Genomic DNA, 17,942 nt, shown 5'->3' with positions numbered 1-17,942 from the left:
TCGTGACGATCACATCCCCCAAAATGGCTGCAGCCTGTCAATCTCTGCGTGCAAGGACACAGGGACCATTCTGCACATGCGCAGTTTCCCCGCCTTTGGAGATGTGCGCAAACCATCAGGTTCGCATAAATATCTGAATCCGGCCCATAAAATTGCATCCATTTTCTCCGGCATTGTCTATGCCCTTCAAGCCCACATAGAGATCAGTTATACTTAGGGAAGCCAATCCTGGTATCAGCGGGAACCCTGGGATTTACAGTTACAAAGTCTGGGATTTAAATTCCAGGATTGGTGCCTCGACTCACGGGATTTTCGGGATTCACTCAGTGGCCACTGCGGAATGCTCCAGTGCAGGCTGTGCGGCTTTTTTCACCCTGGGCAGCACCAGTCCAGAGGGCTCAGACGCTGCCCCCGGGCCTCCTACAGCTATGCAACTGTGTGTGACGTCATAGGGGTCATGCTGCGCAGACGTACGCCTCAAAGTGGAGGTTGACTCTCTCTGTCTGAGCCTGAGGACTGCAGTGACTGTGAAAGAACCACGGTGACACACTGCTTGCCTGGTCCTGTACTCTGCAAAATGACTATGCTGTGCCTGTAATTGTTCTTCTTGAGGAGGGTGAGTCAATGTGTGACAGTAACACACACACAGACGCTCACAATTTCTTCTCAGTGTGGGCTGAGTGTGAGGGCTGGGCTGGCTGGCTTCCTGTGACTGTTCTGTATATGGGGGCCATGATGGGGCTTGGAGGCCATGAAATAATTATTTTTTTCTGTGGGGCTGGCGGCCTATTTTCATTGATAAACTCAATCCCGGGATTACCGGGATTGAGATTTTTTTCAATCCCGAATCCTGGGATTAAAAAAATGAGGCGGGATTGGCTTTCCTAGCTATACTCATTATTACATTTAGTCCCAGGGCCAGCATCAGGGGGGTACTGCCGGTACTAATGTGCTGGGCCCGTACTCAGAGGGGGGCCCGCAGAGTGCAGATGATACAGCCTGTGAACGGCTTGTTATGCTGGGTACAAATTAGACGATGTATACCTAGTGCAATGGGACCTAACAACATCCTCGACGGGCGATGTCGCTAACGACCTGCGGGAGCGCACATATCATGGGTACACACTAGACAATGTACCCGATATGTGGCTCCGATCTGCGGGAACGGGCAATATATCGTCTAGTGTGTGTACCTAGCATTAGTCACAGACACATGTCTGCTTGTGAGGACAAAGCAGTTTGCAGCTAGGATCAGTGGTAAGCTGTGGGCCCCCCTATCAGTGTCAGTCACTGTGACTACTGGCTAGCGGAAGATGTGTGCCCCTTCTCATAGGAGAGCAAAGCAGAGGCTGCAAGACTGCACAACTTAAGGTGGTTACACCCTGGACGATGTGTACCTGGACAATAGATTGGCCCAACAGGTCGAGATATAGTACCGCGAGTGCACATTAGAGAGATGTAATGAACAAAAGAATGATCCCTTGCTCCGTTCTTCATTACCTGCAGGGGCGTATCTATAATGGATGCAGGCCCCTGGGTCCAGGGGGGCCCCGCATTGCACACCCTGCACCCATAATCTTACCTCTCCGAAGTCCCATGTCGGCGCGGGGGTCCGGCGCTGTAAAACGACTGGAAAATGGCTGCGGCGGCCATTTTACCGTCATTTGTGCATGCGCAGTACAGAATAAATGGCCACCGTGGCCATTTTCCCGGTGATCTGTGCAGACACTGTAGACTCTGGGCATACTCTAGTACCCAGAGTCTATAACTCTGGCACTGGCAGCGCACAGCTCAGTGCGCTGCCGGGCGGAGAGGAGGGGGCCCGTGTCGGAGACTGCACGCGGGCCCCCTCCTCTCTAGAAACGCCCGATTACCTGCAATGGCGCCGCAAACTATATCATCTGGTTGACCGAGTAGCATGGCCGACCAGACGATATCGCATGCGACTACGGGAGGGCATGGATTGGGTGTACACGCGATCGTACGATCCGGCCGATATTTCATTCCGATTTGTTTTCGTAAGAGACATGTCGTGCCGACATCATCCCAGCTTTATAGTGTCTCTGCATGACCTGTCCATACTTCTCCTCTGCAGGGGATGATCATGAGACAGATAAATCCCCTCTCCCCACCCCCTCTCTGAGTCCCCGCCCCTTCCTGCTTTGCCTGTCCTCCCCAGCAAGCTGAGTGTGAAGCCCCGCCTCCCTGCACCCTTCCAGTCCCTATCCCGAGTCCCCGCCCCTTCCTGCTCTGCCTGGACTGGCTCTCTCTCCTGCAGGCAGCATGTGAGGGAAGACACTGAAGGTGCCCACACATATAGCGACATTTTACACGATCTGGCCGATTTCGACGAATCGTGACGACGAATCGGGTAAAAAAAGTACAAATCGTGAGTTTATACTCACGGGCACGATGCCGATGCACGTCCTCGCTCGTCGTACATCGCATTTTCTGATCTGCCGTGCTGTAGGGCAGATTAGCCAACCATGAACACGATGGAAGCAGATCGTGAGGGTTTTTTCCCTCATGATGAATCGTACGATTCATCACACAATGCGGAATTTGACTGACAGAAGCCTGGACACGCCCCATCGCCATCTTGTGCAGCATCGTGTATGGAGCAAGACAGTCGCACATTGAGGAGCCTGCACACTGGATTCTTGTTTTGGACAAGTTTTGGTGAGTATTGGTACAGTTGAAATACAACCACATTGACCACCAATATGTGCTCCCCACTGCCCACCAATGTGTGCCACCAGGTAATAAATGCATGACCCAGCCACCGCCTACCGTATTGAGGCGGGCAGTGGCTGGGTCATGCATTTAAGCTCCCACTGCCCACCAATGTGTGCCCCCAGGTAATAAATGCATGACCCAGCCACCGCCCGCCGTATTGAGGCAGGCGGTGGCTGGGTCATGCATTTAAGCTCTCACTGCCCACCAATGTGTGCCCCCAGGTAATAAATGCATGACCCAGCCATCGCCCGCCGTATTGAGGCGGGCGGTGGCTGGGTCATGCATTTAAGCTCCCACTACACACCAATGTGTGTAATATAACAAAAAAATAAATAAACACGTATTTTACAAAATAATCACCATACATTACATTTAAAAACACATTATTTAAAGCTGGGGGTCTTCTACCTTTCGGTCTCCAGCTGTTGTGGAACTACAGATCCCAGGATGACCTGCCACCCACCTTTGAAACTGTTTTTAGGGCATCCTGGGATCTGTAGTTCTACCACAACAACAGGCCCAAAGGTGGAAAACCCATACTGTCAAACAAAGAAAAACAATAAACACATCACATTCCTGTAAAAGAAAGCATGATTAGAATACCATAACAAACCTTTAAAAACCTGTAAAAAAAATAATATTAAAACATTAAAAATGTGAACTATAACAACATTACATTTAACAAAACTATATACACAAATATTTAAATCTCCTTTTTTTTCTTATTCATAGATAATGTCCATGGATTCTGAACGTGAATTCGTTACAGGATTCATTGAAATCCTGCACTCGAAAGAGTGTCTGTGGAAGATCAGTTCTCGGAAGTACCACAATAAGTCGCACAAGTTGGCCGCACTAGAGGAACTTTTGGTGTATACGAAAAAATACATATCTGATGCAGACCTGAAAACTGCACGGCAAAAGATTCAAAATCTCAGGACAGTGTACATCAAAGAAAAAAAGAAGGTGGATGACTCCAAAAAATCAGGAGCGGGCACAGATGAAATATATACTCCTGCACTGTGGTACTACCATATGATGTCATTCATCAGTGAACAAGAGCCTCAAAGGGAATCTATCATCTTGATGTCTGAGCGTGAGGGAGAAGAGGAGGTTGCAGAAGTCTTGGTAAGTAGTGACACAGTTTAAACCAAAATCCTTAATGTTTTTGTTGTTAAATCCCAAATGTCCAATTTAGTCAGTAGTTCACAGACAGTCCTCCTGCAATGGTACAGCACCTGGTCCATTGAAATAGGTCATGTACTCCTCCCTCACTTCTTTGGCACGTGCGGTGGATGTTGTTGTAATTGGTGGTGCAGACACAGATGTCAAATGTTCAATGTCCTCCAGGGGTCCTACATCTTCTGCTCTAGCTGGGACAGGTCCTCGTTGAGTAGATTTTCTTCGCAGAAAGTTGTGCAGCACACAGCACGCCATCACGACCCAGTTTATCTTCTCCACATGTAGATTGATGGTGGTGTGGAAAATGCGGAAGCGGTTGCTCATTATTCCAAACGTATTTTCCACAATGCGTCGTGCCCGGGATAGACGGTAGTTGTAGATCCTTTTCTCTCTGGTCAGGCCCCTGTGTGCAAATGGCTTCATCACATGTTCATGTAATGCAAAAGCCTCGTCTGCAACGAAAACGTAATTTAGGCCGTGCTTTGTCTGGTCCAGTGAGGGCAAGTTGAGGGTTTTGTTGGCGAGTCTCTGGTAGAAAGCCGTCTTTTTGAAGGACCCACCATCTGAAGCATGGCCATTCTTGCCGACATCCACAAACAGAAATTTGTAGTTGGCATTCACCACTGCCATGAGAACGATGCTGAAGAATCCTTTGTAGTTGTAGTAGTATGATCCCGTGTTGGCAGGTGGGTTGATGCGGATGTGTTTCACATCGATGGCTCCTCCGCAGTTAGGGAAATTCCAACATTGTTCAAAATCTTCCGCGATGCTGGTCCACTCCTCCACGATGTTAGGAAACTGTAAAAATAGTAAAAAAGGGGTTAAAACATGACTATAATTTTTTTTCATATCTTTTTTTCCTATATAGACTCCCACCCAACACCCTGATTTAGCATCCACACCGGACCTCAGTCTGCTCGGTGGTGACAGTGATCCGGAGAATAGCACACAAGTGAAAACTCCACTTCCACCTGGACCCTCATCTTCTCAACAACCCCAAAAAAAGAAAAAAAAACAAGGGAGAAAGGAAAATCTTACTGAACGTGAGGACAATATTTTACAAAACGCAGAACGGCTTCTGCAGAAACCCCCAGATGCAATAGATGATTTCACAGCTCATGTGAACAGCACATTGAGAAATATGGATACAGATATCCAAAGAAATTTTCTAAAGTTAACCCACGACCTATTGAGTCGCTATATGAGCAAAAATCTCACAAATTCTACATACATTGCAGATCCAATGCTATTTTCCCCTGCCCCAAATAGGTATGTCCGCCCCCCCCCCCCGCCCAGTTAGATATTACTCCCCCACCAAGCACCAGCACGACCTTGTATAATGCTCTGCTGGATGCAGATGAGTCGCCCCAATATACAGAGATGTAAATTTATTTGATAAGTAATTTGGTTGTTTTTTCTGTCTTGCTTTTAATGTCACCAAATTTTATGAATTCTAATAGGTGCTTGCTGCATGGGATAGGGTGGTGATGACGCTATTTGGACAAGGTCACTACGCACATGGCACATTGCTGGAAGCTGGGGCCACAATGTACACTTGTGCCATATGTGTATTGGCCTGTTCAAACTTGCGTCTGACCCACCCTATCACATACAGCCGGCTACCTATTGGGATTCATAAAATTTGGTGATAATGTTCTTTTGTGAACTTGTTACAAAAAAAGTATATTGCACACAGTTTAGTGCACACTTTCAGTTGCCTGCAGGTCAGTGCACATTGTACTAAAAGAAGGCAATTTTTTGCTTTATGTTGAGTAAAAAATAAAAATAAAAATTATTCTTTGCACAAGAAACCAATGTGTGGTGTTTTTTTTTAACTTACCTTGCAATACTGGTACTGTAGCACTTTTACGATGGCTTTGCAGGTCTCCGGAATGATGACGCCCAAAGACTGAGGTGAGATGAGTGTCCCAAACTTAGGTCTTCCAGTGATCTTCCTGTAGCCAGGTACCTTAGGGTAGCCACCAGTCTGTCTTCAGCAGGGATTGCCCTCCGCCACCTTGTGTCCTGTCTCTGGATGTGGGGGGTCACCAGATGCAGCAATTCTTGGAAGCTGGCGTCATCCATGCGCAGGTAGTTCCGATAGTCGTCCGGGTTATTCTCCTTGATTTCCATCAGCAGGGACATGTGAGAGCGGGTATCCCTTTGTAGCAGCCACTCCTTGGTCCAGCATGCTCTCGTCCTTCTTCGCTGGGCCCTCTTCCTAATCTCCAGGACGCCAGCTTCAGCGACCAACACTCTATACCGATAGGGATGCATCAGTACAGAATTCAGGAACAGGTTAGAATGCAGGTAGGTACCTCACACTTGCAGGTAGAATAACCTTTATAAAAGGCAAGCCAAATACAAAGAGCACAGTAGCAATGTACAGGATTCAGCAGGAATACACCTAGCCTCATCTAGTAGCAGAGCAGAATGTACACAGAGTTTAAAGGATGCCTGCTTTTTATACTCCCTAGATAGCCCCTCCCATTGTTATGGCTATTTAAATTTCCCACTAATAGTCAAGAGCCTGTTTTTTTTTTTTTTTTAAACTCACGATTTGTTATGGCCAATCTCACGATGTGTACGATCCGATAGATCGTGAGATCGCAACACATATTGGGTGTCTTCTTTCCAAAATAGTGATCACGACGGCAAGGGAGCTTCCGTGAAAGTTCATGAGGAAATTGGCCATAAAATCGTATCGTGAGGACATCGGTATGTGTGTGGGCACCTTAAGTCGCAATGCGATGCGACTAGGGTGCACCAGGAGACAGTGTGCTGATTAGTCTGATATGTGACACTTGTATTTCTGTGTGCGACTGGCTGTCTCAATCAGCGCGCAAAGTGCGACAATGCAGCGACCACTGATTTTTCCCACGCCAAGCACCGTTTACATTCTCAGTCGCAGACACAGATATACAAGTGTCACATATTATATTAATCAGCACAGTCTCCTGGTGCTTCCTAGTGACATTGCATTGCGACTTAGGGCCATATTCAATTTGAGGCGAAAAGTCAGTTGCCGGTCTTTTCGGAGCCAAAGGAGGTTTTGGAAGTGAAAAGTTATCGCGCTTGTCCACGCGATTCCTCGTATTCCGTTGCATTTTGGCGAAAACGGGACCCAGCGAAAAGGAAATCTGCGATAAGTGCTGTAATTTTAGGGGAAATCAGCCTGACACCCTCCAAAAGATGCTCTGACATGTGGGTTCACTATGAGTACCCCCGAATAGCCCTGCTAAAGGTATGTGGGGTCTTTAAACGGTCTCTACAGGTGCTTTTATGCGTCTTTGACAAAAAATTTTTGGGAAAAATAACTAGTCCCATCAAATTTGGGGTACATGAAAATGGATGCAAGCATATTTTTAAGTCCCTAAAGTGAAAAAATCCACCTGCCGCAACAAACCGCAATCAAAAAACACCTGGGGCAAACTTAGGGACCCCCGCACAGTCTATTTTGCTAGTTTAAAAGGTTTGTCACCCCAATTTTTATTTTTTGCTCCCAAAAATAAATACATTTTGCATTTTGTGGAGTGTCCTGTCCTGTGGAACTCTTTTTTTTTTTTTTTTTACACAGAATACTTTTGGGGGGACAGTGCAAGGGGTGCAGGGTACTTTTTTTTAGTTTGTACCCCAAAACCCCGATTCTGTACTTTTTTTCGCCACCTATTCTATTGTGAAAACTTATCCCTAGATTTTGCCAAAGACTTTTCGCACCTGTGAAAAGTCTTTGAAATTGAATACGGGGAAAAGTGAAAACTGAGAAAATGACGTCATCGGCGATAAAGTATCGCCAATAACGGGTTTTTCGCAGCCTAATTGAATACGGCCCTTAGATGCATTTTCCTACCCTCCAACATGACCCCTTCCACCCGGTACAAATGCTCTGCTCCTGGATTTCTCTCTTAATTAATGATTACAGACACCTGTGTAGAGCTAGCTAAAAGATGAGGCAGGTGTTTCACCACAAGTAGCTGCAGTCATCAATTAAGAGAGAAATCCAGGAGCAGAGCTTTTTGTACCAGGTGGAAGGGGTCACATTGTAGGATCTGCATTTTCGGCACAAAAAGACTACCGATGCGACCAGTGCTGCACAGGACCTGACGGCTCCCTCACGTCAGGCATGTCGCGCTGCATGGCGTATTGAGGATAGATTTAGGAGGACACATCTATCTCCCTGAAGCCTTTTTATATTGGCTGTAAGGGACAGACTTGGCTCAGGCCTGACGTGTCATCCAAATAAAAACATTGAAACACACTTTATTAGTAGGAGAAGTTTTGTAGTATTTTGAAGGCTCTTCAAGCAATTGTTTGAACATCATCTTTGTAGAGCACAGGTTCTCAAACTCGGTCCTCAGGACCCCAAACGGGTCATGTTTGCCAGGTCTCCTGACAGAATCACAAGTGAAATAATTAGCTCCAACTGTGGCTCGTTTAAAGTGTGTCAGTGAGTAATGAGTACACCTGTGCACCTGCTGGGTGACCTGGAAATCGGGAACTGTTTGAAAACCTCTGTTGTAGACTGATCACAAAAAGACAAATTTCAGTGCAAAGTACCCAGTAATATAGTATAGAAAAGGGGTCTTCAACCTTGGCCCTCCAGCTGCTGTGGAACTACACATCCCAGCATGCACTGCCACCTTTTTGATATAACAGCATGCTAAAACTATGGCAGTGCATGCTGGGATGTGTAGTTCCACAGCAGCTGGAGGGCCAAGGTTGAAGACCCCTGGTATAGAACCTTACACCAACCATTAATAGCCAATTTCTGTAACTGTATCTTTGTCTCTCCTCCATCATTAATAAAAATGGGCCAAAGGCTTCTGTACTTTTATTACTCTTTTTTTGGACTGAAATTAAACTTGGCATATTCTCAGTTTAAAAACTGGGTATAAAATCTGGAGGTGCCGGTATATTTATGCGTATTCTGTTGAAGTCTGATCAATCATTTGACGATCTAGAAGAGGCAACAGAGCGGCAAGGGTTTCCGAGGCTTGATCTATTTGGCTTTTGTAAGGATGGCACATAAAACATTATTGTGTTTTCGTTAACAACATTTCAGAAGGTGTATAATTTTATTACGATATAATGAGCTCCCTACTTCTGACTCGGTAATGGAATGATAAATTCGGTTTCAGAAGGGTATCGTGCAGTGCCATTAACGTCTTTTTTGCCAATCGAGTTTTATGCTCTCTCATCTCCCTTGGGTAGAATTTTATTTTATTTTGTTATGACCTAATCAGGAGGGCATCTGAAGACTCTGAGTGACACAAGTAGATCTGCTTACAGCATGAGCGTGTAGGACAAACCTCCAAGCTGAGAATTAATGAGCTGTCGTCTATTTTACCAAAGTTGTATCCGTAAGAAAAATATTTAAAAGAACTGTAACCCTATAATTTGTCTAATATAAACTGAAATGATTAATAATAATAATAATTATTCATGCTATTGAACAACTTCTGTTGGTGCTAGTATAATCTGCTTGCTGAGCTCTCGTTCAGGAGAGGTGCCATTGTTTGCCTTCTCTTCCCTATGCTCAGTTTACAGTAAATCCTGCTGCTGTACTGCCTTCTTTGTGATCATCGCCTCTTCATACAATAGCTTGAAGGAATGGCCTAGTTATATGATTTTTGTAATATAATTTTTGGGGGGAAGGTGGGGGGAGAATTATTTGGGCATTGCAAGGTACATAAATGACAGAAAAAACACAACTTAGGCCAGATAAAGAGGTGGCAGATCCTCACAGATTATATATTATAGTATTCAGGACCATGTGTGAGAATAGAACAGGGCCATGTGCCCCTTGGGTATACCCAGAGTTTCCAAAGTGCTGGGTCACTCCCAGTCCTCTCTATACTGCTCTACAAACACCCTTGCTGTGCCCACCCACCTGTCCCTCACACACACAGCATTGAGGGGAATCCATTAGTGGGGCACAGTTCTCCTGGAATTGGGACAATAGTCCTGATGTGCGGGACAGTCCCCTAAATCGGGTGCATTGGGATGCTGGGTACATGACTGATGCAGCTATGGAGGTTACATCGACCATTCTATAGGCCATATTCACTTAGGTGCGAAAAACTTTTTCGCAGAAAACTGCATCGCGAGTGACATTTTGCCATGCGAAAAGTTTCCTCCGTATTCAATTTTGGAGACTTTTTCACCGGTGCGGAAACTCCAATGTATTTGAACCTGTGAAAAGTTTTGCCTATGAATAGGTGTCAAAAAAAAGTACAGAATTGGGGTTTTGGGGTGCAAACCTCGGAAAACCTCCCTGCACCCTTGGGACAGTCCCCCAAAGGTAAACTGCGTAAAAAAAGTTTAAAAAATACTTTAGATCACCCCAAAAAAGTGTTTTCATTTTGGGGGTGAAAAAGTCCAAAGTTGAGTTACAAACTTAATAACTAGCAAAATAGACTCCAGGGGGTCCCCAAGTATGCCCCAGGTGTTCTTAAGTTTGCAGGTGGTCGCGGCAGGTGGATTTTTTACGTTTATTAAAAGTTCACTTTAGCAACTTTAAAATATGCTAGCACCCATTTTCATGTACCCCAAATTTGCTGGGACTACTTATTTTCACCAAAAAAACCTGCTAAATAATTTTCTTCACCACTAATGCAAAGACACTAAATAGCAGCTATTGAGACCATTTAAGAACCCCAAATACCTTCAGCAGAGCTATTCGGGGGTATCTATAGTGATCCCCAATGTCGATGCATCTTTTGGGGGGTGTCAGGCTGATTTCCCCAAATCTGACAGCACTTTTCGCATGTTACAGTTTCGCCGGGTCCCGTTTTCGCTGATTTCTTTTTGATTACGGGGATAAACGGGGACGAGCACGATACTTCTTCGCACTGAAAACCAGTGATGTCAGCGAAAAGTACGGGACTTTTTGCATCTAATTGAATATGCCCCTATACCGGTGATACACTGTAGGGGCCAATTTTGGAAACTGTTGAAAAAAAAAAAAAAGTTGTTATTGACAATAAGAAACAATGGGTCTCATTCAGACCCGGTCGCAAGCGCCGATGCGCTCGCAACCTGGTCGATGGTTAGCCCTGCGCATGCGCAGCATGTGCCGCGCTGTGCGTGCGCAAGCCCCGGAGCGAGAGAGAATCTCTCTCACTCCAGAGCTCTCTACAAAAGGGGCGGCTGTCGATGTTGATCGACAGCTCACCCTGTTTTTTGGGGGCGAGGGGTTATTTCACAAATGGAGGCGTTCCTTAAGGAACTCCTGCCGTTTTGTGGGCGGCCGCACTGACCTCAATCAGAGCAGGAAGCTCCCTGGGGCTTGCGTTTGCCAAGACCCAACCTTAGGGTCTCGTTGCAGGTCGCGATGGTGTTCACCATCGCGACCATCACCCTGGTCGGTTGCTAAGCTGTGGGTGGTAACCCACAGCTTAGCTAGCGACCAGGAGGCCACACTAAAAAAAAAAGGAAGCGGCCGCCCTCATTCAGAGAGAGCGATCGCTTCTTGCGACCGCCTCTGAATGAGGGCCAATGTTTTTCTAGTGCAGTTTATTAGCGGACTGGCTGCCCTGTTCTAGCCCCTATTGTAGTAATCTCCCTTGGGAGCAGATAGTGGACTGGTGAAGGTGATAATCAGGGCTGGCAGGAAAGTGAAGCAGATCTCGTAGATCCTGATCGATCACACAGAAAGAGACAGAACAAAGCCTTTGCTTAAATTCTGGAATTGGACCATAAATAATAACACAAGACCCTTATGGTAAAGGTACCTGAAATCCCATGGGTCTCCTATGTAGGTGGCAAAAATTAGGGTTGACCATCAATGGTTAGCTGGCAAAGGTAGATGGTTTTACCCATGGGCGTAACTACCATAGGTGTAAAGGATGCAGCTGCAGTGGGGCCCAGAGCTGAGGGGGGCTCATCTTCCTTCTCAAAGTTAAGTGTGTTATATATTTTTCACCATTGGGTGGTACAAAGGGCCCCTTACAAACTCTTGCTATGGAGCCTTCAATTACCATTTTAACACCCCTAGTTTTACCATTGGTTTCAGAGGCTTGCGCATGCGTGGCTGCGAACTATTGATGTCTCAGCCATAAATTGTTGTCCGACTATAGTTCAAAACCTTCAGCTATTGATGGCAGAGCACTCAATGGGATGACACCCTTTCATTGCCAGTATTGACCTTCCTGTGAGTTTTATACTAGGGATACTCATCACAGTCATAGTTTAGGCTTGCTCTGACCCTGGAAGCGCCCACACAAGCACAATATACCCCCTCACTATTGCATTCAATGGAAATCCCTACCGAAGGTACAGCTTGCCTTATGTCATACTTCCTAACATTTATCCAGGAGAAATCAGGACAAAATAATCTGTGGAAACCATTTATTTATTTCATTTATTTATTTATTTCCAGCCCCAGTGGAGCTTACACTCTATTTTCCCTATCACATGTACACACTAGGATTCATTTTTTGTTGGGAACCAATTAACCTACCAGTATATTTTTGGAATGTGGGAGGAAAGCAGAGTACCCGGAGGAAACCCAGACAAGCACAGGGAGAATATACAAACTCCACACAGTTAGGGCTGTAGTGGGAATCGAACCCATGACCTCAGTGCTGTGAGGCAGTAACGCTAACCATTACACTGTCTGTGCCTCTTATTCACCCTAGTGCACAATAGCCACACCCACCCTCTGAAGCCCCATCCCTTTTTGGGTCCGCGTACAATGGTCCTGCCGGAATTTAAATGTATATTTGTGATAAAGAGCTGCATTGAACATTCACAGGTGTGTGTGTGTATATATGTATATGTGTGTATATATGTATATGTGTGTATATATGTGTGTGTGTATATGTGTGTATATGTATATATATATATATATATATATATATATATATGTGTGTATATATATATATATATATATATATGTGAGTGTATATATGTATATGTGTGTATATATATATGTGTATATATGTGTGTGTGTATATATATATCTATATCCCAATGGAGGCACTCACCAGTCAGATGTAGCAAAAAGATGATTTTTTCCAATATTATCAAAAAGTTGAAATAGCATAGCGACGTTTCGGTCATATCCAGACCTTTTTCAAGCCAATAGCACATATCAACGATAGCGACAATCAGACATATCAACAATGTACAGCCACAGCTCCAAGATATGTATATATATAAAAATATATTATATATAGACTTTGCACTTGGCTGTCTTGCTATTGGGAACTGCTGTTATGTCTCGATAAAGATCCTTAAATGGGATCGAAACGTCGACTGATCTTATGCACCTTATTGTTTTAATGGTAAATTAAACCTTTCTATGCCTCTTTACCTGGTGAGTGCCGATAATTTTTATATATATACATATATATATATATATATAATAGACTTTTTGGCAAACCCCGGCACTCACGTATCCAAATAAATATCCTGCTCAGGTGCCTTCCTGGAGGGACAGCACCCCCAACACGTCTCCAAGTGACGCCTGTCAGTGGAACTTGCTGTACACAATGTCCGGACCCATTCAGACTGCCAGAGTAATGTAAATGATCTTGGTGTGCAGAATATTACAATGAACTTGGGGAGATGCAGCAGCAAATACTGGAAGCATGAGGCTTATTGTGCGTCATACAGAATAAATGGTGTAAAGTAGGGGGTTATCAGGCATAAAATAAATATTTGGCTTTGGGTCTATGGCGTGATGTAGTATTAATCTGCCCCTAAGTACAGTATGCACAGTTGGTATAAATAGGGCACGTTAACTATTCATCCTTTCAGTGTAATCTTTATTTTTCCTCCCTACATTAGTGCATCAACTTTTACTGAATCACTGTGCATCATTATTAGTTCAAACAGAATTTCCTTTATTAAAATTACTGTACCAATCTTTGTCCACCTACTTTAAAATGAGGGTACTCCATTTGCAGCAAAATGACTATTGGAGAGTTACTGAAATGAAACATTTTTTAAAAAAGTTGCACATTTAGGGCCATATTCAATTTGAGGCGAAAACCCGTTATCATTTTCGCCTGTTTGCATTATCCCTGTATTCAATTTCAAAGACTTTTCATAGGTGCGAAAAGTCTTTGTAAAAAAACAGGGATAAGTTTTCTCCTTCCTTTAGCTGGTGAAAAAAAGTGCAGAATTGGGGTTTAGGGGTGCAGGCTTAAAAAAAAAATAGCCTGCACCACTGGGAATGGCCCCTCAAATTAATGTATGTAAAAAAAAAAAAAAAGGGGCACCCCAAAAAATGAACTTTTAATTTTGGTTGTAAAAAAATAGCGAACACACTTCTAAAATAGCGATAATAAATCCACAGGGGTTCCCTTATATGCGGAAGGTGTTTTCTGCATTGCGGGTGGTAGCGGCAGGTATATTATTGAAGAATGTTTAAAAAATCATTTTAGGGAGTTAAAAATATGCTTGCACCCATTTTCATGTACCCCAAATTTGATGGGCATAGTTATTTTTTCCCCCAAAAAAATTGCTAAATCCTCTTCTGTATCACCTTCTTCAAAGCCGCATTTATGCACCTGCCGCGGCTATTTAAAAACCCGACTTCCCTTCAGCAGGCAAAAACGGGGGTACCCATAGTGAACCCCCATGTCTTCATCTTTAGGTGGGTCCAAGGATGTTTTCCCGAAAATTCCCATTTTTTTTGCCGCTCCCAGTTTTGCCGGGTCTCGTTTTCGCGTCCTTTGAATACGGGGAATAGTGGGCACGCGCGCAATACTTTTCTGCCTGGAAAACAGGTGAAGGAGGCGAAAAGTCCAGCAGGCGAAAAGTCTGGACTTTTCGCCTCAAATTGAATACGGGCCTTAGTTGTAATTTGTTGGCTCTTTAGTCTCCTCTAGGTGGTGCTGTCTGCCTTGCCTTCTCTAGAATGCATTTCTGATACAGGCTGAGTATCCCATATCCAAATATTCCGAAATACGGAATATTTTAAGCATGACTGAGATAGTGAAAACTTTGATTTTTGATGGTTCAATGCACACAAACTTTGTTTAAGGCACAAAATTATTAAAAATAAAGTATAAATTGACCAATAGGCTGTGTGTATAAGGTGTATATGACACATAAATAAATTTCATGTATGTACACAAACTTTGTTTGAGCCACAAAATTATTGAAAATATGGTATAAAATGACCTTCAGGCTGTGTGTATAAGGTGTATATAAATCATAAATGCATTCTGTGTTTAGATTTGGGCCCTATAGCTAAGATATTTTAATATGGCATGCAATTATTCCAAAATACAGAATGTTCCGATATCCAAAATACCCCTGGTCCCAAGCATTTTGGATATGGGAGACTCAACCTGTATTGCTCCTGGCTCTATCTAGATATCTAATAAACGGTTATACATTCAGGCAAATACAGTAGGTGTCACACTTAATAATATATTGGGCATGATCGCATTAAATGTTAAAGCTGTGAGACTGCGTCTTTGATTCAATTTTGTTTAACATAGATAGATGTAGAGTTTTGTTGTAATTTTGCTTCCTGTTAGTATTTTGGAAGTTTTTTTTTCTGTAGTAGCAGCGTTAATTCCTTGTCATGGTTAATAATGTTGCCTGTACTGTGCATTTTTTAATGTCGCTTACACACTTGCAGGGCGCCTGGAACATTTTGCATGAAGAGCCCATATTTGATTTAGCTATTTCCTAATGATCAGTGACATCACTGAGGCACAAGGCACTTTTTTGCCTATTGCCTCGGTGATGAATATTGCCCCAAAATTGTCGGTCTTCACTGTGTGTAGACGAAGGGGGGGCACTTTAACGGTCCCATATCGCAGGTACCAATAGTGATTAGCCAAAGGCTGCACAGTTACTCTTCCCAGGTTTTCATTGGAAGTCTAATAACTTATTTTACGAGCCAGCAGTTAATATGAAGTTATTTTCTCCATTATATTCACTGTACGAACTTTGTAAGAAGCACCAAATGTGTTCTCCTCTGTGTCTCTTTAAAGCAGGATAATAACTTGTCTGGACATTACGTTAATGATGGTACAGTGCCTTTAATGTTGTATTACCGTATATACGCCGAGTATAAGCCGACCCGAATATAAGCCGAGGTACCTACTTTTACCCCAAAAAACTGGGAAAACTTATTGACTCGAGTATAAGCCTAGTGTGGGAAATGGCAACAGCTGGTAGTGCCCCCTATAGTAATTCCCCCTGGTTGTGCCCCCAGTAGTAATCCCTCCTGGTAGTGCACCCAGTAGTAATCCCCCCTTTCAGTGCCTCCAGTGGTAATCCCCCCCTTTTAGTGCCCCCAGTAGTAATCCCCCCCTGGCAGTACCCCCAGTGGTAATCACCCCTTATAGTGCCCCCTGTAGTAATCCCCCCCTTGTAGTGCCCCCAGTGGTAATCCCCCCTTTTAGTGCCCCCTGTAGTAATCGCCCCCTGGTAGTGCCCCCTGTAGTAATCGCCCCCTTGTAGTGCCCCCTGTAGTAATCGCCCCCTGGTAGTGCCCCCTGTAGTAAACGCCCCCTGGTAGTGCCCCCTGTAGTCCCCCCCCAATAGAGAGAGACGTGATAAGAATTAAAAAAAAAAATCACTTACCTGAAACTCCCACTCCTGGTCCCGCCGCTATCCACTCCTCCGGCCGCTTTGCATGGTAGAGACATCGTCATGACGACGTGTCTCCCATTACCCACTGCGGGAGCCGGAAGATGGCTCCCGCAGTGGGAGCAGCAGCAGCCACTGAGAGTCTGACAGACTCTCAGCCGCTGCTGATTACACCAAACACGCAGCTGCCGGCTCCGGCGGCTGTGTGTTTGGCAGTGTGTAGCACTTACTGAACTCCGTCCGGTCAGCGCTACACTTCACTCGAGTATAAGCCATGGGGGTACTTTTTCAGCACAAAAAATATACTCGAGTATATACGGTTGTATCCTTCTTTTCCAGTAGTATACGATAGCTCATGTAGCCTATAGCCGTGCTATGCAGAACAGCACAAAACGATGGAAGTCAGTTAGTGGCCACTTCAAAAAATTCCTGTGATGCCCAGTGCTCTCTATCTTCCCAGCTTCGCCCCAGGTGCAGGGCATGGATGTACTGGTACATGGTACTTGCATGGCAGTAATGGCATTTGCAGTAAGATGCACTGCTGTCTTGTACTCTGTATTACATTTGTCACTTTTATTCTATCTATAGGAAACTACCTGAACGGGAAGAAGGGGAAGGAGAGGAGACCCCAACATTCAGCCACTGGAGCGCCCCACGTGTGTATGTCATAGCTGTCAGTGTGCGTCCCTGTCTTTAACCACTTCCAATAACTGCATTACTGTTGTCCAACCATCTCCTGTTTTCTGATCTCCTTTCAGGGTAGAAATTTGGAGAGAGCCTGAAGTTTCCCTTGGAATCAGCATTGTTGGTGGGCAAACCGTTATAAAACGCCTCAAAAATGGGGAGGAGCTGAAAGGGATTTTTATTAAGCAGGTCCTGGAAGACAGTCCCGCGGGGAGAACCAATGCCTTGAAGACTGGAGATAAAATTCTAGAAGTAAGTGTAATAGCAAATACAAACAATACAGTCTTACCGACCAATTGAATTGGAGACGCTGTGCCGCTGTACACATCCCGCAATGTTTGGCTGCGTTCCTATTTACCTATTAGGGTAGGCTGAGCATCGCTAGTTTTCTATGGGGTGCAAGGAGAAACTAGCGATGTTGCTGGTCGCGATGTAACTTTCCTGGACAGCACTTCACGGCCAGGCCGCTAATTGAATTGCCCCATTATCCAGCTTTTTCCTTTTCAATTCTGCACTGTATTTGTAAATTTGCAGTATGGTTTGCAGAACTGCCACGATCATTTCATTCTACCGGGTGATGTGGTTGGATTGGGAATAGGAGAATTTAAGAGTAAATTCCAAAATTGAAATGTTCAAAACTTACAGCTACAGTTCATCCGGAAAGTATTCACAACGCTTCACTTTTTCCACATTTTGTTATGTTCACCCTTATCCCAAAATGGAATAAATTAATTTTTGTCCTCAAAATTCTACACACAATACCCCATAATGACAATGTGTAA

At 44.5% G+C, this 17,942-nt stretch overlaps 1 long non-coding RNA gene across 1 annotated transcript in view; it reads left to right on the top strand.

The window, feature by feature from the left end:
* LOC148435667 (uncharacterized) overlaps nt 1-17,330 on the top strand; it is a 50,684-nt gene extending 33,354 nt beyond the window's left edge. Inside the window, exons 4-5 of the long non-coding RNA XR_015876580.1 lie at nt 17,065-17,136; nt 17,235-17,330. This is a non-coding gene — a long non-coding RNA (uncharacterized LOC148435667). The remainder of the gene's footprint in view (nt 1-17,064; nt 17,137-17,234) is intronic.
* Nucleotides 17,331-17,942: the final 612 nt, after the last annotated feature.

The sequence above is a fragment of the Taudactylus pleione genome, unplaced genomic scaffold (genome assembly GCF_031769625.1).
Source record: "Taudactylus pleione unplaced genomic scaffold, aTauple2 ptg002131l, whole genome shotgun sequence".
NCBI classification, from domain to species: domain Eukaryota; kingdom Metazoa; phylum Chordata; class Amphibia; order Anura; family Myobatrachidae; genus Taudactylus; species Taudactylus pleione.
The sequence above is the reverse complement of the archived record's forward strand: the minus strand, read 5'-3'. Positions and strand labels throughout refer to the sequence as shown.